This window comes from Dermacentor albipictus, unplaced genomic scaffold (assembly GCF_038994185.2).
Source record: "Dermacentor albipictus isolate Rhodes 1998 colony unplaced genomic scaffold, USDA_Dalb.pri_finalv2 scaffold_64, whole genome shotgun sequence".
Lineage (NCBI taxonomy): Eukaryota > Metazoa > Arthropoda > Arachnida > Ixodida > Ixodidae > Dermacentor > Dermacentor albipictus.
Window position 1 is genome coordinate 384,005 of NW_027225618.1, and position 6,158 is coordinate 390,162.

Below are 6,158 nucleotides of genomic sequence, written 5' to 3' on the forward strand. Positions count from 1 at the left end.
ACAGTGCCAGAGAGGTCCGTCCAGCCACACAGGGAGCCCTCAGACGAAAGCCATGACACCTCTTAGAGGAGCGGTTCTCTGCAGGGAGATTACAGCGGCCAGCGAAATCTAAGTGCTACAACGCTGTGCTCAATCTGTTTCAAGCTGAGCTACACGACGCGACAGTTCATAAGTACTCCATAATAAGCTCGCTGTCCAACGGAGGCTATTTCCACGCAATAAATCAACGTGGCACCGCTGCAGAGCATTGCACCCATGAGTGGGATGTGTTCGGCTCCAGTGAATGCTTATATATATATATATATATATATATATATATATATATATATATGCATTACTGTTCGGTTTCCCTACTTTACTCCTGCAGTACATGTTCTTTCCACATGCTTTCCCGCCAGGCCTTGACGCAGATGTATTGACGCAGCTCGAACAGCTGCAGATGAATAAATAATGACACATCGTTACTCCAAAGTCGTTTATTTTTTATCGTAAAATATTCATTTGCACGTCATACAGCGGTGCTCGTTCAAGGATGCGCGTTGCGTAGGCATAGCGGACCCAGCGGAGCGTGGTTAGCGGCAGGGCGCCAAAGACGCGCTGCAAAACGGCACACTTTACGTTACGTGCCTCCTTCATACACGAGCTAACCACTAACAATTAAAAAAATTTACAAACTTGCGCTTCGCCATTACGGCGCCTGCATCGGCCGCTGTGATGACGTGTGCGTGGAAGTTCCAACAGCGGTGCACATCGAAATTAATGCTTACACATCAGATGTCGGTCGAAAGCTTTTCTTTTTTCGTTTTAATCAGTGTCAAAGCTGCAGTTCGTATTAAATGACACGCACTTTCACCGATGTTCCCGAGGTATTTAGCGCCGATACTTCTCTGGTCCTGATAAAATTTGTGAAAATCTCCGCTGCAGACGTTGGCATTTCTGGCCAGGTTAAACGAGGTTCGTTTTGTTCGCAAATGCCTCTTTTTTTCATTATCTCGAGATAGCTGGGACGTATTCCACCAGTGACAAGTGGCGAGATGCTGGTGGAGATGAAGCGTTTTTTTTTTTTTGTGAGGGGAACTATGATGTTCGTGATATGTGCGGCCTTTCTATCCGGTGTACTCGCCTCGGTGCAAGCTTAAACGGCCCATTTCATCGAATACGCGGTGGCATTGGGGCCAAATGTGAGAGCCGTCTCTCCTGCCCTGGGGAAGCCGAAGGTGGTAGGTGTACTGGCAGACGAAAACTTTGTTGCAGACGGAGCAGACGCATTGTTGGCTTGTCTCCTCGGCTTCATTCCTTGAAATAGACGGGAAGAAAAAAGTTTTTTTCAATTACATTTTGCCTGCCCGTCGCGCCAAAACAACTCGATACACTTATTAGCGAAATTACGTAATGCAGTACTTATTTATTTCTTGCGCTGCGTTCCAAAAGACGGAGACATAAAAACACGGACTGGTGGGCGAAGGCAATAACAGCTACTAAGTAGCCCATTTTATTGCCCTTTAGAACGTTATGAATACGTGGTGCACAATGTTTTCTTTGTTTATTATGATGAACCGTGTAGTCTAAATGGAGAACCCTCAGATTCTAATCATACGGAGTAAGAATGCCAATTCAATATTTGTAAGTATTTAAATGAGTTTCTTTTCATCTAACGTAAATTTCAGTCGTTTTCGTAGGAAAGTAGAAAAGGTTCTTCGTAACTTCCGAAATTAGTGACACTTAAGAAAAAAAACGAGAAGGGGGGTTAACTGAGGGGCCCGATTTTTATTAGTCATATCATAAGAAGCCAACAAACACTGACACCAAGTACAACATAGGGGTAATTACTTGTGCTTAATAAATGAAATTTATGAAATGATAAATTATAATGGGCATGAAAGTGGATGAAAAACAACTTGGCGCAGGTGGGGAACGATCCCGTAACCTTCGCATTTCGCGTGCGATGCTCTACCAACTGAGCTACCACGGCGCCGTTTCCGCATCCACCAAATAAGAAGAATGAAAACGAGTTATTCGAGCAAATTTGACTAGAATAACAACAGAGCTAATAATAACGACTCGCTGGCACAACGTGGGGGGAATCAGTCTCTTCGCTACTACAAGTTTATAACGCACTCATAAAACAAAAAATTGCTTACTCGGCCCCTATTCTCCATGGTTTATCGCAAACTTCTGAGGAACGTCTTCAACTTTTACTAGCAAGGGGGCTACGAGTTTGTCTTGGGGTTCCGCAGGCTACCTCCAGTTCTTTAGTAATTGCTGAAGCTCGTCACCCTCCATTTCCAGTCATACGAACGGTTGAAACATCCCGACATATTTATCGTATCTTAACCCAACACGAGAAGCATCCATTAAACCTCGTGCTCACCGAAAGAAACAAAAGCAAAATTCACGATGTTGTTCCAGAACATAAAGTGTTATTACCAAGATTTGAATTATGCAAAGTCGATGTTAGTTACCCTCCCTAGATGTTAACATGCCCTAAAATAGAATTATTGGTTGACGGGATTATAACAAAGAGGGACATGTTCATAGTAGCCGCACAGCAACTGGCACTCTTCCAAATTTACTTATTATATCCCCAGTACATCCAAGTTTACACAGGTGGTTCGTGTCAAAAATTCCTCGACTTCAGCTTTCGTCATTCCACATTTAGCGCTAGAGCAAGCATTTAAATTATCCCGCAAGACATCTTCCACCATGGCAAAACTATTTGCAATCCTGTGTGCTTTGCGTTTCATAACGTCAGAAAAACATTCGCAAAAATGGGTTATCTTTAGCGATTCGCAAGCCGCTCTCACATTACTGCAGAGCAATAAGAAAAATTCCTTGAACACTTCGCTATTGTATGAGACACTCAAAGAACTTACAAAAGCAAGTGCAATGAACCACGTAATTGCATTTGATTGGATACCTGGGCACTGCAATATTCCTAGTAATACTGCAGCGGACGCAGCTGCGAATCGAGCGCACAATAACGCAGAGACAACCAATCTTCCCCTTTTGCGTAGTGAAGTCCGTCTGATCCTGAGACAGATTTCTTGTCGCCTCAGCGAAACTACCTGGTTTGACCAGCAAACTAAAACTCAGGGTTATACTCTATAGACCCGTGTATAAACTTATCAATGCCGGAAACTCTAAGAGACAACAGAAAATTTGAAACATTGGTACATCGGGTGCGTCTTGGTACTGCATTTACGAAACACTACTTGTACAGGATAAAACGTATCTCTAGTCCACAGTATTCTGGTGACCATCCAGACGAAGATGTGCATCATCTTCTCCTCGAGTGCACGAAATACGATTCACAAAGAACGGTACTGCAAGCCAATTTGTTCATATTAGACAGAAGACCATTCAATCTTAAAAAGATACTTGGCCCATGGCCTACTACGGGCCTTCAAAAAAGAGCACTTCTTGCTCTGAAAAAGGTTTTAGAGGACACCAACATTTAGGGAAAATATTAAGTACCAGGTGATCCGAATACGTTAATGAGTTACATAAACGTTGTTCGTGGTTCATAATTGGGTTATGGGGTGATCGCATTTTTACGGAACATGTATAATTCTGTTCTGTACTTGCAGTGTATTACATGTGTTGTGTGTTTTGGCTGTTCAAAACATCCGACTTTATATATGCGTACGTGGACTGAACTATAGTGCACAGAACTTTGCGACTCCTGTACTGCTGGACTGTATATTTTTTATTGATCCGGTGTTCTACTGAGTGCTATATTTTGTTTCACTATTCTTCCTTTGTACGCAAATTTGTTTCGTTTGCCAAGTGACAAGGAGTAACCGGTGCCACGATAAAGGCGCCAACCTCTCCTAACAATCACTTCAATAAAAAAAAAACAGAGCTTCAATCCATCAGCATTGGCCCGTGTTTTAGACGACATTAAAATTAGCGAGCATACATATCTTGCCCCTCAGGATAGACCACACCTACAACTTTGAATGCAGTGCCTCTGCAGGCGGCGTACTTCATTTTCACGTGCCCAGGACAAACGATGCCCGATGTATGTCCTTTGTAACAATCTTGTCATTAAATATTGAATTGCGTGAACAGGCAGTTATGTAGAGAGTGAATTTCTCCAACCAGCCCTAGAAAGCCGGCTAACTAGGTTAGGACGAATATTCAAAGTTTGAAATACGAACCGAATAATACACGCAAAATAGGTAATATGAACTACGCTCATGGCCGAAACCCACAATTAGCTTGTGATATTTGTCAGTCTAATCATATAGAAGTTATTTCTTTTTACGCTATACTTAGAGAGATTTTCCTTACAATGGGACCTTCTAGACGTGTCTACAGGACAAAAGTCCTTGAGCCACGCTTTTTTTTATGTGAAGGTTTTTCTTGGTAACTTCATACGAGTTTGGTGAACGTGGAGTCTGCATGGGCATCTATTTGACCTCCTGGTAAAAAAACGACCTTGTGACTTCTGCAATGTCACAGTGTCGCAAATGGTATGAAAAAGCTGGTCTGAGCGAGACAAGAAGCGAGGATTAGTCGCACGATCGGTAAAATTAGGCGCACAGGTGTAATTATCGCCTATATATTCGAAATTAACCACATTGCACCACAGACATCGCTATCTTCGGGATCATGCCACCTAGCTGGCGTCTTGGCCAAAAGGTAACAAAATGAAGGCGTGTCAACTAAATCCGCTGCAATAGAAGTCACCGTCGGCGTACATGCACGCGGAAAAAGCGAATGCAGTAAACTCGTCACGAATAAAAGAGACAAGGTCCGGCAAAAATTATAAGGCCAGGCATTAAAACGAGCGATATAACGGAAAATAATTCTAAATTTTAATGCAGCTATGCAACGTCGGATCTTTCTCTGCAAAATGAACAGACGGAGCCAAGGACTCGCCTGGTATTTATGTACTTTTCGTGATAGTGTACGTGGCGGTAAGGTAATACCTTTAACGATTTCTTCCAACTACAACGTGTATTAAGTAGTCAATCGTAATAGACAATCGTAGAAAAAGTAGATAAATAGCCAATCGTAATAAGTCTGCACATTGATGATTTGGTCACTACCGACGCTTTAACGCAAGCAGGTAAGTGGAACATGGCGGAACGCCGCAGTGATGGATTTTTGCGCTCTCTCGTTGAACTACGAGTAACGAGATGTCGCTTCAAACGATTTTGCTGCCGTACCGCTGCCTGATTACCCAGCTTTCTGCGAACGCTAATACGTTTATGCGGACAAGACACAACTCTTGTTCCTGTTTTTGAATTGGTTTTGGATGACCGGCGTCAAGATACTGTAATGTCCACTGCAATTGCAACAGTTCCTGGACAAAATATAATGTATTTGACGCTGTTAGCTACAGCATATGAGACTGAGGCTTCGATGAGTTTCTGATGTTGAATAGAGATCAAGAACCTTCTTAAATCAGTACCCGACGAACAGGTTGATTCGTTTCTTTATTCGCTTGGGTTTCCACGCGGCATGATGTCAGTGTGAACCTGAATCTAAGCATGTCACGCATTTGTGCATAGGAACAGCGAATTATGTGAAGCGTTCGGTATGCGCTGTTTTACGTGTTCTAATTTTTCAAGACGTGGACTTTATGCTAGCATAGCAGACGTTTGTCATTATAGCGGCTTTTGGACGCATTGGCTCGGTCACCTAGAAAATGTTTGGCTGTTGAGAGCGACCACAACTTCACGCAAACATGGGTACATTCCGTTCAGGATGATACTCTAACCATAGGCTTTGTTATAGTACTAAAGTCACTTCTGCGCACTAATGCTATAATATGAATTCCACATATATAATAATGTGATAGGAATGCTAAGGAATCAATGCACGCTGTGTAGGCGTAGTTCAGCCAATCCTGAGAATGATATGACATCGCAGCTGCTCGGGTGCAGCATGAGGTCCCCACGACATTTCTCGGTCGCAAATTTTCTTTCAAATTAAAGTCGGCAAGGGTGGCGATAAAAAAAAAATGCTCTCTTGTATTTTACTGGCCGAAACCACGTTCTGATTACGAGGCGCGCCGTAGCGGGGAAACTGTGGTTTGATTTCCACCACGCGATTTTCTTTAACGTGCACCAAATGCACGGTACAGAGGCATTCTTTTGTGTTTTTTTGTATTTTGCCGCTCATCAAAATGCGGCCACCGCGGGCGGGAT